We start from the raw sequence: 19125 nt of genomic DNA on the forward strand, positions 1-19125 counted from the left end.
GGAAACCGTGAAGAGGAGTTACCACTGGTAACTGGTAAATACCAGCTGTTAACTTTACTATTTAGTCAAAGATTTGCAAATATAATGAAGAGTTCTATGGAAATATTATCTAAAGAAGAAGGAGTAAAAAGAGTGAAGAGTGAAAAATAAACCCAAAACATATAAAAATGATAAGGAAAGGAAGACAGTATAAAATACTTATGGTTCTCATATCCCAAAAGGATAATAAGATTTGAAAAGAAGCAAAGAAGGGCAGAAAGAATTCTCAAAGATATACAAACACTTCTGAATGAGATCTGACCTGTAAACCTCAGGCATGCAAAAGAAGTCTGTGAAATCATGGATGCCAAGAAGAAGGCGGTTAAGGAATGGGTGTTTAGCTCTTGTCATAAAACAAAAATGGAATCAAAGGACAGAAATCGTCATACTAGAATTTCCAAACAGGAAATATGCTCTCAGTTTGCTCATAGTTGAACTCTGTGCATGCAGGTAAATGATTGACTCAGCTTGCATAGGCTCAAAGCATTTCTCCTAATGAAAAAACTTTAAGGAATGAGTCAAGATGGTAATAGCTGACTACGGGAGCTTATGAGTACACCTAAAAAATATAATGTTGCCCCTTGCTTCTTCTCTGTTTGCACAGGCTGGGATCAGAACTGGGGTACTGAAATAGATGTAAGTGGCAACTGTTTTCTGACTTGCTATTGTCAATTTCATACAGCCCAATAGTAAATTCAAACTGTTAGAATGTCTTCTCAATCTCTCCTCAGTTGCTTCCTGTATCTTGTCATCTACCATTATACTATCATCCTTGCTTTTTTCTTTTTTTTTATTAAAGGACTGTAATTAATTCAGTCTTTAAGCATGTCTCATTTTCAAATGTTCCTATATATTTAATAAAACATATGTTGCTTTTATATGTGGAGATATATAGATATAGATGATAGATATAGATATAGATATAGATATAGATATAGATATAGATATAGATACAGATATAGATATAGATATAGATATAGATGATAGATATAGATATAGATATAGATACAGATATAGATATAGATATAGATATAGATGATAGATATAGATATAGATATAGATATAGATAGATGATATAGATATAGATATAGATATAGATATATCAATCATATATTATGATATATACACACACAACTTTATGTACAACTTTAATACAGTTACTCTTAGTACTTTTCTGCTTGGCTCCTGGGACATTAAGGAACTACTAGGTAATTTCATGATGGTGGTGTGGTTCTAGAATTAATTTCTGAACTTAAATGAGGAATTTGTATCCTTATGATATTTTCTACTGAATTCCAAGTTCAGGAAACTAACTGAGAAAAACAAAAAGTTTAGTCATAAGAAAGTTTCGGATTCAGCTACAAAATTTTGACACTGATTTGAGGTAAAGCATTTTCCCTTCTGGCAAAATATTACCACTCCAAAATAACAACCATGAATGTCTTCCAGCTTCCTGCAACAGATTTTGTCCTAAATTCTGACAAGACATGCGACAGAGCTGATTTATGCCTTTCCTTTTTTATTATATAGCCATGTCTGTGATTGATATTCTAGGCCAATATTTAAAAATATACATACTTATTTTTATGTCTCTATAACTTTTTTAATATATAATCATTAAGTAGAATAAAAAGTAATATTCTGATGATTGGACTTCAAGACAAGCAAAAGTTTATTGAGAACTTTCCCCTTTCAGGTAGGAGGCCCCAGATTTTTCCATCGTTCTCTTGGAATAAGAACCCATTTTTTTAATAGGGAAAACACATAGCTATAATCAGATTACACAAATGTCTCATTTTCCTTGTTTTTCTCTGGTTTATGTTTTTAAATGACTGTGGAACTTATAAAAGTTGTCAGACGCATTGCTCTGGAGGTAGTGTTTGAAGGTACAGCTTCAATGTGCTCTTATCCTATTTATGGTGTTCCAAGACATTCTGTTCCCTACTGTCTTAACACTTTGAAGAAGCAGCAATACCTATTTAAAAAGCCATCTATGCAAACCTTTCATTATAGGCAGTGAAATTATGGTCTTTAGAGAACCTCTAGAAAACCCCACATATGCAGGGTAATGCTGCTTGTTTCATTTACATAAAAATAGAAATATATGTGTCTTAGTCACTGTTAAATGATAATGATGCCTGGCAATCTGAATTCACTTAAACTTTTATGGAAACAAACCACTTGGCATCCTCAAGACACCATCCTCAAAGATACAACTTAGATTAGGTGAGAGAAACGCACACTTACCCATAAGTGGCAATTTATACATAAAAGGACTTTTTCAATTAAGACTTTAATTTTGATCCAGATATAGAAAATTATGATAAACAAAATTAATAAAAGTTGATAAAAATTCATTCATTGAATTCCATTTTGTTCATACTGGAATGTAACAAGACATAAGTAAAATAACTATGTTTTTCAAAATTTGTAGTTTAAACTTAATTGTAGAATTTCTGTATTAAACAAAACAAAATTCCATTGCAATAATTCAGTCATGTAATATGTCTATTATATGCATAGGCAGCTAATCAGAGCTCAGCTCTATCCCACCACCTTTATCAGGAGCACTGAACTCTAGGAACGAACCCAGGCAGATCATAAAAACACAGCCAAGCAGGTTCTACAATTCAGTGTAAGAATTCCCCCCTTCTTCTCCTCTTTCCACTTTTCCATTTACACCCTGAGAGTTCACCCATTAATTCCAATCAAAAGCTTGTTAAATTCTTATCCTTAATTCAGCAGCAGAGCAGGAATGGACCAGTGGTGACCACGTCTCTCCAGACCCAGCCCCAGACCAGCACTGCATCCCCAGACCTCCCCATGCTTTGAGAGGGAGCACACCCAGAAGGGCTTGTGTGACATTTCTCACACATTCTGCTTGCCTCTCCTTGCCCTGATTTTGCCCTTGAATCTACTGCTTCCTTGCAACCATTTTCTGTGGCACAGCACAAATATTTTTGTTTGTTCGCTTTTTTTTTTCCAATCTTAATGAAACTGGAAGCATAAAGCCGGGTAAAAATATAAAAAATTACTTCTGTTCTCACTGAGAATATGCAAGAACATATGAAGGGTCCACAGCAGGTGTGTTTTTCCCTGTAGATATATACACGAGGCATTGCCAAAAGTAAACAACAAACAAAAGTACAAAACAAATAACAAGGAAAGAAGACACTCAGAACCATCCTAAAGTAGTTTGTTTTTTCAACATGGTTATATTTATATAAGGGCTCCTTTATTGCTGTTTTGTTTTGATTACTTTCAAAAATAAAATTGAGAAGTCCATCTGCTTTGTTACCTGGATTTTGATTCAGCTAAGGATCATTTGCCAAGGAAATTCATATTACATTTTATCCTCAGTAAAGATTGAATTATATTTTTCCTCAGCTCTGGCAACCCAACATGACATCTAAGTGCCTGCTGCAGCAGAAGAAATGACCACTGTCTCTTTGCCAGGTGCCCTGTAGCTTTCCAGTTCCATTTACCAGCACTGAGCTGGTCAAGCTGCATGTCATAAATGGGTCTGCAGAAACTCCTTCCAAATCAATCAAGTTCTTTTTCTGTAAGAAATATCAGCCACAGACTGGTGGACATGTTCTCACAAAAGACATCCTAGACTAGATGTTATGGTCAGCCACAATGGGTTTTGAGCTGGCTCATGCTGGAGAGGTGAAAGTGCTTAAAGAACAAAGTAGAGACAAAAAAAGCCAATGCTGATTTTCAACCTCTAAAGATTTCTTTTTAAATGGTTGTTTGTTGCTTTGCCAATTCAGAGGCTTTGCATTTCAATGGAATACAGAAGAAAAGGTAAGCATTTCAGCAGTGCTAAGTTTGATGATAACAGAATTCAGCTTCCCAAACATAATTTTGCAAGGTTTCCTCCAGTTAAAAAGCTGACTTATTGCTTAGAAGTAAATAGCTTATATTTGAAGCTGTTAATAAAGCAGCTCTATTATTCTGCAGTAACTTATATCAACAGCATTTCCAATATGATAGCACTGCTGTCTCACAAGGTAACTCCCAGAAAGCAACTGATAATTGCTTTTGAATTATTAAGTTCAAAATATCATGTATAGAAATCCAATGAAAGGGATTTAATGATGGTAAAGTAAGAAGGCAAATGGTTAAGAAAATGTGATCCCTTCCTCTTCTACTATCCATATGGAATGTAGCACATTTACCTTAATATTAACTGTTGTACTCTATACCCCTCATTATTTACATAAATATGTAAAGTTACATAAATAACATTACAATATATCACAATAAACATCATTGTATATACAAATTTTATCTTACATTTCACTTTACTCATCTTTAACTTTGCTGGGCAGTTCAGGACATCAGCATTCCCAGGACAATACAAGCTTTCACTCCAGAAGCCTTGATCAGCACAAAATCAGCTGCCACAATGGCTATTGACTGTTGCTTGACAGACTGAATTTTTTGTTCAATCACTTGCTCAGCACATAGTGGCAAAAGATTGTATGACTGCAAGTCCTATTTCCAGTACTGACACAAAACCAAAATGTGTTTTTCATCATCACAAAGCTAACAGTAGGAGAAAAAGCACTATTAAGCAGAGAAATGTACTGATTGAATGTGAAGGTTAGGTTAGAGCCATCTCTGTTCTGTCAGTGCAGCGGTTTCCAGCACAAGAATTTCTGATATTCAACACTTGTAAGTATTTGCTGTTAAATGTCTAATAAAAGTCGCTGATTAGCGTGTCATGAAGGAAAAGATTAGATGCCACTTCTTTGATTTCTCACTTCTAACATAATTTCAGCATTTAGATTACAATGTTCCCTTCTAATATTTAACTTGTGGCTCAGAATTAAAGTCGTGGTGAATGCATTTGTATCTACTGTCTGTATGAAAGTAATTGGTAGCTGTAATTCAGCCCCTTAAACCTCAATAGTCACCAAACTACTCAACTATTATTCTTATTTTTATTCTTATTCTTATTCTTATTCTTATTCTTATTCTTATTCTTATTCTTATTCTTATTCTTATTCTTATTCTTATTCTTATTCTTATTCTTATTCTTATTCTTCTTATTATTCTTACTCTTCTTCTTCTTCTTCTTCTTATTATTATTATTATATTTATTAATTTATTAATTTATTTACTTATTATTACTTTGTTAGTGGAAGGTAAAAGAATATATGCACAGAGGTTGGTACCTTAGCACAAAGAAAGAAGGAGCTGCAGGTGATGATGTATTTTAATAACATCTGGGAAGCTTATTCAAAAACTCTCAAAAATGTAACAAAGAAGAGACAATCACTTAAGTATGCACTTATGGTTAATGACTTCTGGGAAATGAGTATCAGCAACTTATGTCAAAGATTTATAATCCTTATTTTCATAATTCATACTGCAAGTTTTACCATTTGAAACAGACACCCAACGAGCAGGATAGGATTTCCATGTTGGAAAATGGTCCCTATTTTTTGCCCTCTGGTCCATGCAATATTGTTTAATTTAAAACCCACCTCCAACAAATAGAAATCTGCAAATAAAAAGAACATAAGCTCCTATTTCCTCATCTCACTCAACAAAAAACAAACAATCTATGTAAACAATCTGTGGTTTGTCCTTCAGATGGTGCACCCCCATCTCCCAGCCTGCTGGGGCACAGGAGACAAAGGGGGCTCCTTTGCAGTCACAGACAGAGCTCACACAGGATACTGACAGCAAGCTAATGATAATGAGAGGATAACTCATTAGAAGAGTGGATTACCTGACCTTCTGGAATACCCTTCAGGATTATGAATAGTGTTAAAAAGGTCCTGTGGAAGCAGAAGCAAATTCTAGGCTGTTAATAGGCTGGTTTATTATAAGAAATGTTGCATTTATTTGTATACATTATTAAACCATTAAAAGTCTATGAACTATCTTAAGAGGAAGATAACTTTTTTACAAATATTTCAGAAAGTTAGTTAAAATATCCCCAAAATAACAGTCATATATGAAAATACCTTTTTCCCAATACTGGTGTTTTCATCTTAACTGAGCCAAGCATTGCCTCTGTTTATCTTAACTATCACTATACTAAAGCAAACACAAATAATCCAACCTTTGCAGGACAGATTGGAGAAATTCCAATGATGTTAAATATATTAACATTTATGTATTTCTTTAATACAGAAAATTTCTATAGCAATTTAGAAATACTGTAGCACGACAAATTATCATTCCTTCAGATTACTTTTTTTGGCATCTTGTATTTTAAAGGACATATTAATAGACCACATTTTACTTCAGAGCAATTTATCAAAAATACTTTAATTTATTTTTGGGTTTAAAAACTTTGTTTTGGTAAATGTTATTTCTTTTTGTGAACAAGTGCTTCATTCTGCTTTAGGGACTTGTGATAATAAAGCAGTTATAGGCAAATCTGATAGAATTAGCATCACAATATTTTGATGTAAAAAAGCAGGCATTTATTTTCCACAAATTTATTACTGTAAAAAGAAGTCATAAACTTTTTCCTATTAAGTTTTCCTTTGTGACATTTTGCAAGAAAGTCTTTGTATGCTCTGAAAGTTGAAAAATACATTTTACTTCATTAGCTCTTCATATTTTTATCACTCTAGAAGAGAGAGCAAATTAATTGACTTCAGACAATCTTAAATCTTCTTTCTAGAACTTTTGAGATACATACTGCTGTTACAATTTGTATATGGTTCAGGTATGTCCAGGACTCTATTCAGGAAACCAAACCCCCTCACAGAAAAACAGAGGCTATGTTTAGAAGAAAATATTTTATTTTCTACCATTAATTGTGAAGATCTTTAAGTCCATGCAGAAATGGACCACAATAGGTATTCTGCCTACTGTCAAAATATATCATTTCTAGAAAAGAAGCACAACAACTAGGAATACAACAAAAATTCTATAAGTTGCACAGTAAGTCTGTCATGATGCTGGAGATACCAGCTAAGGTCTGCATGAAACACAAACCAAAGAAAATACCCATGGCAAGCACCCACCAATGCATTATCCATTTTGCACAGGAGCTTTTGGGGCTGAGGACAGTGCCAGAAATTTCTTTCCTCATCTTCACTACTCTACTGCCAATATGGTCAATTTGTAAAGGTAAATGTGCCACAGTCCTTCGAGGGACTTCAACTTGCAGCTGGGGCAAGAAAGCAAGGAAGCAAGAGAGGATATAAGATTCCCTTTCAGCTGTCTTGATTTTCAGATTTTGGAGTTATTACACTTTAATGTTTTCCTTCTGAATGTTTTTCTTTAGGACTCCCTAGAGTCTAACTAGGTACTCCCAAGACACAGCATCTTTGCCTGATGAAATCCTGCAGGAGTCATAACATGGATACAAATATTCATATTTGTACTTAAGAGTTCTGGCCTTGTTTAATATCATAATCACCTAGAAATGCCTTCTATTTTACTTCAGGATCCTATTTTTAAATTTTTTTACATCAATATCCCAGCAGAAATTCCTGTCCTTTAACAAACACTGTCAACAACTTACAACTCCAATTTTTTTAAGGGTTACTGCTATCACACTGTTATTCATATGAGACCTCAGCAGTCTTAGAAGTGAAGGAAGAGAAAGAAACAAGACTGACCAGCAAAATTAAAAAAAAAATAGATGTTTCTTTCATCCACCAAATTTCCTACCTTTCAACACTTATTTACATGCTCTTTTATTCTCTCCTTGTATTCACTGTGCCACTTGAATTGTACACTTGCTGACTTCTGTATTGCTCCCTCACCTTCTGCAATGAAATATGTAACCATGGCCCAGGTTAACCATTTCCATGCTGAAGTCAGCACATAACAGCTCTAACAGTGGAGAATCTGAGCTGACATGTCAAGACTAATCAGCATCTTGCTGATGCTTCCGTTTCTTTGAACAAAAGTCTCCTGTGCTTGGCCAAGTAATTGTTTAGTTGTATATTTCCAAGTCTATCTGATGGTTTATTTTGCAATATAAAAATAGGTGAGATTTTAAGGATTTTGGTTATTGCATATTTCTCTAGGTATTAGGGAAATCATAATTATATCCTAACATAAGGTATGATGGGGTATTTTTTTATTATATTTTTTAATTATTATTTTAGTAGCTGTCAATATACTGCAGAGTGAAATGTGAGATCATGATTCCTTTCTGCTTTGCACACCAGGAACTGCAATGCTTAACAACTCTTAATTCAAACAGAATTTCACGTACACTGCATTTCACATCAATGCATATGGTCAGGATCAAGTTTAATAATATGGGCAATGTCTCCTCCTGAGCACAGGAAGGAATAGATCTGCAAATAAAGCATTATTATCCATTCTCCTCTTTTTTCTCCTCTGATGTCACCCCCCACTATATTATGCATGATTTTTAAAATAAAGTCCCTCTTCATAGTTTATTTTTGTGGAGGGAATAAAGCCACTTCCTTAATAGAACTACAATCTAACAACTTTCCTAATTGAGGTAGGAACATTTTTTTTTCCTTACTTATGCACTACATAGATTTTTATAATGCATACAGATCTAGATGACATTTCTCTCTTAAAATTGTTGTCATGTGGGTTTCAGCATTTTTTTACTTGAATTATAATAACCCTGTAAGTGCATCTTGTGCTTTAATAGACAAAATGTCATCCACTTACTTTGGAGAAAAAAGTCACACCAGCCTATCCTTCTGACAAGTAGATAGAAAGTCAGTAGATATAACAACATATTGATTAAAGTGTCCTGATGGAAAAGTTGTAGAACAGTATATGACAAAAACACACCAAGTTTTCACATACTCAGATATCTCAGTTTACATTGGGTATTTTTTGGTAGGAAGTGTATGCTGAAAAAAATCCAGTGATGAAAATGATCAATAAATGATATTCATTCCTCCTAAACCTCATTTTCGTGTCATTCAGTGATGGGAGAACAGATGCATTTACTTAAGAGATAATGCACAGAAAATGGAAAGAAAAAAAAAAAAAACGAACAAAAAACCAAACCAACCTACAAAAAAAAACAAAAACCAAACAACAAAACCCTACTTTTTCAAATATTATATATATTCATAAAACCATCAAAGAAATGAAGACTCATTACTTTACATCGCATTTAAATGGGATAAACTGAAACAGGGGAAATTTCAACTGCATTTAAGTTTAAAAATTTCCCTCCAAAGATAATTAAGCAATGATTCAGATCATCCAGAGGGGTTGTGGAATATTCATTCTTGGAGGTTTCCCAAGACCCGACACAACAAAGCCCTAAGTGACCTGACTTGAATTCAGTATTGTTTAGAGCTCCTGGCTGGGCAAAGGTTGTGTTAGAAACTTCTGTGGTCTCTTCTCTCCTGAGTGATCCTAAAACTTATCAGTGCAGCAAATTGCTCAGATCATGATTCACATCATCATCTGGAGATCAGTCCATAGGTCAGCACGGCATCAGGGGCGAGCTGCTGTGTTTGGATTGCACAAAAAAAAGCTTTCCTCCACCTGTAAAGTCTATGATTTTAAGGATGTGTACTCCCTGGACTTTCTAACTCATGAAATTGATACACATATTTTTAAAGATTTAAAAAAAAAAAGCACCCTTCAGAATAAAAAGCAAATAGAAATGCATTAGGTACTCATTTAGTGTGCTGATCTTTGTAATGATTTAAAATAAGTTGGAAAGATTCCTGAGATCTGAAGGTCATAGTTTTGCATAGACATAGACGACTACAACATAGATACTGGGCTGTTTTCCAAAGCTCACAGTTACTAAGGTTTAATGAGAATTATTTGCTCACCCTACTTCATCTGAAAATGCTATCCACTTACCTTCATTTTAGTGTATGTATATGCATTTTAAATTAGCCTTAAATTGAGAAGTCTTTGCATTAAAGGCCTAATTTTTTCATTAGTCAGTCTAAAATCCTTTTCAGAACATATATTTTTTGAAAATCTCCTGCTTTTCTGTCTCCTCTTTCTTCTGTCTTGCATTCAGTATTTGAGTGATCAAAAGTACTACTTACTTCTGAAAAAAAATAATAATTATATTGACCTTTTAAATTAGGTTTACCTGAAACACAAGTGACCAAACATCATTATTTACCTGCATTTTATTGTCTTACAATAAGCAAAATATGATCCTATAGCACAGCCATGGTATATATCTTGTTATCACTGAATGTGACCGAGGGGGTCCAGCTGCTCACACACAGATTAGGCATGTTTGATGCTGTCTCAGTTTGCTGAGGTATTTGCTAGGCATGGATCATAGAAGGAGTATTTCACCCTCTGGGCAGGCAACTGGAGACCAGAAAAAAAGCACTCTGGAGTGTCTAATACAATGCTAAATATTTACATTAGAGAATTTCTCCCTAGTAGCCCTTATGCAAGATTAACTCACTAAACAGTGGAATGTTCATTGATAGAATTTGTCTGTGATTTCACAAATCTTTTATTTAAATTATAGTAAAAAAAGACCTAACCTTTTACACCATCTCTGTACATTCACTACAAAACAAGTAATATACCTTCATAAAATATTTATCATTGATTTACGTCATCATTTACATATTAAATATGAAATAATGATACTCTAGAAAGAAGTTACTCAGTGACTTTTCAACTAGTGCTAGATATTCCATATACTATTCTCCCTCACAGGCATTTTTTGTTACTCTGGTGGGTTTGTAAGGGATTGATTAGACATGGTCTCTTAAAGATGACAATTATTTTAAAAGTCCTGTATTTGCACAGAATTACATTGCAGTCCTCAATTGCTCCAAGGAACACCAGTTATATTTAATTCTGTCAGTCATACCAGAAGATTTTGTTCTTTGCTCAAAAACCACCATTTGCAACCACCAGGGGTGCATCCAGGGGATAATACATCAAGTTCCATCTTTCCTGAGGTGGAAGGTGCAGCAAAGCCCTGTTTCATTAATAATTCCTTCCATGCTTTATGGGCTTGGAGCATAAGAACAGCAACTAATTGTCAGCCTCCCATTTGATGTCATGTAATTATGTGGGTCTAGCCCACAGAACAGAATATTACATGGAATGTTACCTCCTTCTTATAAAGCACACAGAGGCACTGGGAGAGGTTCATCTCACCTGCAAAGAAAGTCACCCAGGTCTGACCTTTCTGAAGAGGTGGAGAAAAACAGTCTGACTCTGCTGTCCTTCCTTATTTCCCTGCCTTCAGCTGTTGACACCACTGGACTATACTACAGAATGGACTTGAATTTCCATTTATTCAACTGATGACAAAAAAAAGTGACACTAAAAAAAATTCCAAACAGTTGCATGCAGGGTCCACACTCTTCCCACAGTCATTATTGAGATGTGTGCTTCTTTGATATTCATGTTCACAGACAGTGCAGGATCCATGGCAGAATGGATCATGTTATGTCAACAATGTCTGCTAAAATTATTATTTGTGCTTTTTCAACTAATAGTTATCTTCCCAAATCAAATAATGTTGATGCTCTTATTTACAACAAATCTATCACATGTTTATTATTCCACATGCTACAGTTCTCTACAAAACCTAGCAAAAACAATTAATGACAATAAGAGACATTTTTCAAAGTCCCTTTTGTGTTTCTTGTTCCCTGAACCACCATCAATTACTAAAGTTGTTTAGGGAAAGTAGACTTCTTCTGTCTCCAGTGAAGAACACTGCTGAATAAATTTTTACAGGCTCAATAAATATAATTTAACCCTGTCCACCCAAATATGAAATTATATAACCCAAACAACTGAAAAGGATATTGCTTAAGCAAATATTTAATGATTTCTACCTAGGTTTAGAAATATTTTTTCCTTATTTTTTAAAAGAAATATAATTTATTTTAATTATGTGATTTACCTGATTTTGTTAGTGGTGTTTATAAGTCATAGTGATTTTTTTTTCCTACCAAATTAACATGCTCTTTTCTCTAAATGATGATTTTCACATTAGATTCTGTGAATAGGAGTAATATTGATTTTTCTTTTCAGTGATGTCTTTTTGTATTGTATTTTAATTGATTTCACTGTCCTTTAAATAAATAAACTACAATCATTTTACATTTAATCTGTATGCAAATCTATATTATCATTTGCTTAGATGTCAGAAGCTATATTTATGTTAAAAATTAGGTTTGACCTTTAGTTCATTGGGCTGGAAAAATTGCATTTCCCTGCAAAGTTTTATAAGTTCCTAAGTATTTCTTAAAAGAAAGTGGCCTTGAAAAATATAAACCCCTTAATGTTAATGTTCACTGCTCAAATGGATAAGCAATTTCAATTTTTTTTTCCAGTGATCAGCTTACCTGCTAAAAGTACTAATAATTATTTGCTCAAATGTGACATATGCCTTTGAATTTGAATATTCTTTTGAAGTTTTAGAGAAAAATCCTAGAATAAAATGAGGGAAAATGTGTTAATAAACAATTTTAACCACAAAATCATTACATCAGTGTAAGGTGAAGTGAAATTTCTGTGTTTAATAGAGGAGTAATCTTTTCACAACTCAACCTATCTAATACATTAGATATTATATAGGTATTGGATAATGTTAGGTATGACACTACACATTTGAATGCACATGAAAATATTTAGGAACAAATTTGTGATTTTAGAAAGAAACTAAGTGAATCTATAGTCTATTAAATAAATAATTCATTAATTAGCACTTTCCCTCAATTTTCATAATTTCTTGTTCCTGTAAGGTATGGGAGAGACACTGTATACTCTACCCCACTTTCTGGGACAATAAGGAAAACATGGTTTTAGAAATTAACTTTCTAACTCACTCTGGGCACAAAACCAAGTTATTCTACAGAAAGTAAATGCATTAGTGTGAAGTTTCAGAGAAAACCATAGAAATCAGGTTTCCTCTAACCTTCTGACAGACACTGAAGAACTTCACAGAGGTGAATATATATGTATCTTGGTACCTTATTCTGAACAACAGCTTCTTTCTACAGAAACTTAAATGATCAGAAGATATTTTTTTGATATTTTTTTGCTTTACTCAATTGCTCAAATAAAGCAAATAGAAAGAAAATTACTTTATTTTGTCTAGGCAAAATCTAACTTGGAATTTGTATTTTTCAAATTTCTGAATCAGGAGAAAAATGGAAAATTTTGGAACTTACTACGAAATAAAATGATAAGGAAACATTTCAAATCGAGCCAACACTTCCAGTATTTCATCATTTTAAAAGATTTATTTGGACCAATTTAAAGTTTTCTTATCTAGTACTTAAGGATGTCTGGTAATGTGTATGTTCCAGAATGAGTCACTGGAGCAGTGGCCTCTACATATACCTGCAAATGTCATGAACCAAAACAAATGCCCCAATCCCTACACATTCACTCTCCAAATTCCTCTTCAAAGAAAAATAAGTTTGATTGTAGCATGAAAATAGGACAGAAAGTACATCTCTAAACATGTAATTTCAATTGCCACCACTGACTTATGGAAGTACTCAGCTCCTGTTGCCAGAATATTATTATTAAAGGGAGTTGGGTTTTTTTCCCCCTAAGTGTGAAGACTGCTTATGCACCAGAGGGTCTGCCAGCTGTACTGGTGGCAATATGACATGCAAGAAACCAGAAAAAACATTTTAACAGAAGACAGATTCCTGAAGTTGCCTGGCTGGAAACAAAGCTACATCTGTGCATCTGATTTCAAGTGCCTCTGCTGCAGAGGGTTGGGTAGGACCTGCAAGTACTTGTACTCTATCTTAACTGCTTCTCCTGGAAAATACACATTGTTAAAGCTAATTTAAAAGGAGTTCTGGCCTTTTCACATAAGATAACAAATTAGACATGCTCTACACATATGATCACTCTGCAGATTGGTGCTTTTACAGCTGGGTAGTTGCTACAGCAAAGTACCAATTAATCAATTACCTTTAATTAACTTGGAGAGAAAAGAAAGACAACAGAATAATGAAAACACAATTCCTGCAAAATCAAACAGAAGATCATGAGGGCTTAGCAGAGGATTTTTAGGTTCTTTGTGTGTGCTTGCCTAGAGTATATAGGGGGACAGGAGACTGAGGAGGGCTGTGAACCCAAACCAGGCTGATCCCCCCACAGAACACAGCAGCCACAGAATATTAAGACTTGAGATAGAGGTAAAAGTTGGAATGAAGGAGCTCCTTGCAATGCATAAATTTTCTGCCACAGTGGTAGAAAACCTGGGAGAGGAGATGGAGGTAAATAAAGGAGACAAGTGACATAAACTAGTGGACAGAGCTAGATACAAGGGAGGGAAATGACAGCAGATGATCAAGAGAGTATCTAAAAACTCCTTTGAGAGGAACTGTTCCTGTTTCTTCTTCCTCTTACACCATGGGCAATGAATTTTGTTACCCTGTGAAAACCAAGGGGATTTATCCCATTGAAGCCTTTCTGTAAAGCTCATGGGAAAATGAACATCGAGGATTTTCTTGCTGATATCAGAATTTCTATGCATTCATACTCATAAGCCTTGTATTTCATTCAAGGTGCTGGAACAGTCATTTGCTTAGATACTCTGAAGAAAATAAAAACAATCTTCAATAAAATCCCTATTGAAGGGATTTCTTAGATGAAGGCAGACTTTCACATTCTGTGAGGTCTGGATCACAAATCTAAGAAACATTATTTCTTGGTTTCATGTAAACTCATAAAGATTTGATGAAGTTGTACTATTTTTCACTTTCTCAGATAGAACAAGTACATGATCATGTAATTAAAGATTACATTATAATTCAGCTATTAAAGAATGTTCTCAAAAAATGTGTTACTTTTTACTTCTCTTTGCAACTACATTAATTTATTTTCACTCATCCTAAACCCACTCTTTGTGCTCTCTGTTCCTGTGCTACCTCTTCATGACTTGATCTAGATCTGCTTCTGTGACAGAAAAATATTGTGTTGTTTCTCAGCTGGGATAAGAGAGTTCCAGTGGGCTGATCAACAATAACAACAAAAACAATAGAAAAGAGAAAGCCTGCAAATACACCAGAGAAGAGATGTGAAGTCTTTTAGCGCAGGATCAAAGACTATGACACTTGAAAAATGAAAAGATGTTCATTTAAAAAAAAAAAAAATCTAAGACTGAGGATAGCAATTTAAATTATACTCTTTAAAAACACAGTGTTGATACTGTTTCCTTTCTTGTCTCTGGATTACTTTGTGGAGAAATTTTTATACCTGCTCACAGACACACACAGAGCACGTGTGAAAGTCACTATTGCAAACTGCTATTTTATTTTTTAGATTCCTGAGATAAAAGATCCTTGGTCTATTCTCCCACAACTTCTCTTGGTCCACTTACAGTAGGAGAACTGGTGTTTTTTCTTGTATAAAATGATAGTGTTCTATGTAACAGCTGGGAGGTTTTGTCACATATACTAAGAACAGGGATGAAAAAGTGTTAGTGTCCCTGATTTTAGTAGTGGAGATGAAGGAGAATTTTGCAAACTGTGTTTATAAAAATCAGTACCCTTCTAAAAGACCTCATTCTAGTTTGTGTTGTGACAAGCCAAAAGTAGTCTTCACCAAAATAGTTTTTGTGCATTACTCATAAGAAAGAAAACAAGTGAGGGAAAGTGCACAAAACTGTAGGGCAGAACTCAAGTTTAAGTCTACAGCTGCAAGCTGACAGATAGAGTGGAACTGAGAGAAGACATATTTTGACAAACGAGAAATTTTCCACCTTAAGATGGTCTTGGATGAAGATTACTCTGCAGCCCTGTTGCCAAAATTGGCAGATAAGCAATGAAATTTTGTGGCAGTTCATATATGTTAATGACAAGCAAACCAAATTTTGTGCTGAAGAAATGTCAGTACCTATATTTGGCCCACTATCCAAAAAAGATATTGAGTAACTATTTTAAAATATTGCATGCACTGGCAGTGATCTGATCCTTTCAAATATTTTGCTTTCAAAAATGTATATAATCCTAAACCATTTCAATTTGGTGGAGGTTTCCAAAAAGATAATATAAAAATAGTAGATATTGAAGCACAACAAAAATGACCAGATTTTACCTAATGCTCTTTTAAGACATTGTATAGTGATGTAGCAATAATAGAAATAAAATGAAAATATTTTTGTTACACTCCAACTCAGTTGAAAAACTGCCATGAACTGGAGGTTATCCACTGATTCCTTCTGTGCAGTCTCTTTCTGAAATGAGAAGTTTATAGCAAGGCAAGATGAAATCTTTGTTTAGTTTGCCCAATATTTCTTCAGTAGTACTCTGTGGAGAACACTCCTACTTTCTTAGATCTGAACACTCATCTGGCACACTGATGAGTAAGTCCAGTACATAATTCATGACCAATTTAGGACAAAGTTCTAAAATTCAGGCTTGTTCCTGACTGCATTTGGCTTACTCAAGCTTAATGTTAATGCTCTTCCACTGGTGTACTGAAAGTTGCTTCTGGGTTTTTGTCTTCTAAACACACACACACACATATTTATATTTTTTTCTGTGATCACTAAATCATGGAAAGTATCAATGTACAAGACCCTTATATCTATAGTAGCCAGAAGCAAAATAGGCCACATACAGTCCCATAATACATGTTTGTTCCAAATGCATGAAAAGCTCCTGAATTGTCTCTAGCAAGCACATCCATCAGCATGGTTACATCTCTGAGTAATAACATTTGTAATACATATTACTATCAGTTTAAACAAGACTGCCTTTTCCTTGTATTTCCTTGTATATTTTCCACATTCCTTCCTAAGATTTTGTAGCCAGAACACACAACTAGTTCATGCTATCCTTTAGCAGAGGCTGTTAAATTATTACTGCTTTTGTGTGTTAAATTTACCACTTTCTTACAGCCTGGATTCCCAAAAAGAGATGAAGAAGCTGCCATCAGCTGGAAGCTTGTGAGCCTTGGAACCTCTTCTTGCTCCCAGATTCACTTCCAGAGGACACTTCTGGGGGAAGAACGGTGTTTTCTCTAACCCCATGTTCTCTCTTGTCTAAACTCAGGTACAAATGGTTCCCAGGGAAGGAGAAAATAGTGAAGCTGTGTGGCCATGAGGTTATTTCCATAGTGTGTAGGAAACAGCATAAGTAACTGAGCAATACTAACAGTGGGGAAAGATGTCAATTCATATATCAAGTTTTAAAGAAGAAATCTGTGGCCTGCCTTAATATTTCATATTCTGGTTTTTAGAAGTTTAGTAACTTCTTGCCCTATAAGCGGGCAAGATATGGCTGAGCAATTTCAATTGTGTCAACAGCATTTTACAGAGCATTTTACAGTAATTATTAAAATGACAGACTTTTATAAGGATTTAATTTACAATGTGCTGCAAAAGTGATTAAAGAGGAACATTTTAAAGCTAGTATTACTATTTCTTCATATGGCAAGAGATTCGTATTTTTGGAGGGTACTGCAGAGCACATGATTACATGATCAAAATCAATGGTTGTGATACTCTCCCTTATAATTAAGAAAACTACTAAACAGAGTCCTCAGATGCACCTGATAAAATGCAGTTTTGCGCTGTGATACATGGAACGAGAGAAAGTGGGAAATAACTGTAGCTCAAAATGCTCATCATCCAGGAAAAGGACAAAAATAGCTCCCAGTTCCTTGCTAACATGACAGTAAGAGGCAGGTACTGCTTTTGCTTTGGAGGTAAAAAAGTGATCTTGTTAAATTTATGTGGATGGGAAAGGTTTCAGACACTGGCAAACACCTGCAGAACAGAATGAAGGATCAGCTGTGGTACAGAAGAGAAGCTAGAAAGGGGTTAATGGTGAGCAGAGAAAGGAGTTAATGTATCAGGGATAATAACTAGGCACTTCTGTTTCTAGGAGATTCTTGAACATTAGTATTTTCATGTTTTGGTATGATTTTGAACAGTTCAACTCAAGTTTTCTGAAAATATGATTCTCCTTTTTAACTTGCCATCTTTTTGTGATCTCCTAAAGGCTTAAGTTTGTAGAATGTTGCTGTCAAATGGAGGACAACTTCAGGGAGTTATAGAGATCTAGATAGATATAGATATAGATATAGATATAAATATAGATGATATAGATATAGATGATATAGATGATATAGATATAGATATAGATATAGATATAGATATAGATTAGATATAGATATAGATATAGATATAGGTATAGATATAGATATAGATATAGATATAGATGATATAGATAGATATATAGATATAGATATAGATATAGATATAGATATAGATAGATATAGATGATATAGATATAGATATAGATATAGATATAGATATAGATATAGATATAGATATAGATATAGATATAGATATAGACATACATATAGAAGATATAGATATAGATATAGATATAGATATAGATATAGATATAGATATAGATATAGATATAGATAGATAGATATAGATGATATAGATATAGATATATATTGCAGGTATAGACATAGATCATACAAAGTTGTATATATAATTTTTTATATATTTTCCAAATACTTGCAAGCACTTTTGAATCCTTTGATGACCTTGCCAAAAAACACTTAAGTGGAGTCACTTCTCTGAGACCACCACTGCAGTCTTGCAAGGGAGTCAACAGACTTGGCAGGTAAAGCAAAAAACAGAACACCCAAAAGCAAATATACAGGGTAGGGAATGTATTCTACTCAAATGTGAGGTGTCTGTGTCTTCTGCTTTCTCCTGGCAGGTTTTTTCCCCTAACAAATGCATTGTGAGCATTCCATGAGAAGTCAAAGGCTGCTTGAGAAGATAAAACCTGGTGGGTTTTTTATCTTACTGGAGCATAATATACCAGGAACAACATTCCCAGAACACATGAGCCCTGCTTTAGCATTATTCATTATGATAAACTTGCTTAAACACAGAATTTTTCTTACATTAACAAAAAAAATCTTAACATATAGAATTTAATCCAAACTTTTCTGACAAATGCAGTTTTTCAAACTTTTTATGTAAAGTCTATCAAGTTTCATAGAAATCCATGCAGACAAAAGTATTTCATTATATTAGATATTTTATAATGTTCTGATCACAGAGATTGCTCATAAAACATTTGACCTATTATTTTATCTTCTTAGCTTTTCTTCTGTCCCTCAGATTCACAGTGCTCTAAACAAAAAGGCCAG

The 19125-nt window shown here is 34.1% G+C and overlaps 1 protein-coding gene and 1 long non-coding RNA gene across 2 annotated transcripts in view; one reads left to right on the forward strand and one right to left on the reverse strand.

The window, feature by feature from the left end:
• Window positions 1-19125, reverse strand: part of IL1RAPL1 (interleukin 1 receptor accessory protein like 1) — a 660827-nt gene that overhangs the window by 404245 nt on the left and 237457 nt on the right. The gene's annotated exons all lie outside the window — the stretch shown is intronic.
• Window positions 557-18775, forward strand: LOC111922916 (uncharacterized). The gene is made up of 4 exons (XR_015285375.1): window positions 557-675; window positions 16844-16997; window positions 18486-18587; window positions 18687-18775. It is a non-coding gene; the product is annotated as an uncharacterized LOC111922916 (long non-coding RNA).

Source organism: Cyanistes caeruleus, chromosome 3, assembly GCF_971803275.1.
Source record: "Cyanistes caeruleus chromosome 3, bCyaCae1.hap1.1, whole genome shotgun sequence".
Taxonomy (NCBI): domain Eukaryota; kingdom Metazoa; phylum Chordata; class Aves; order Passeriformes; family Paridae; genus Cyanistes; species Cyanistes caeruleus.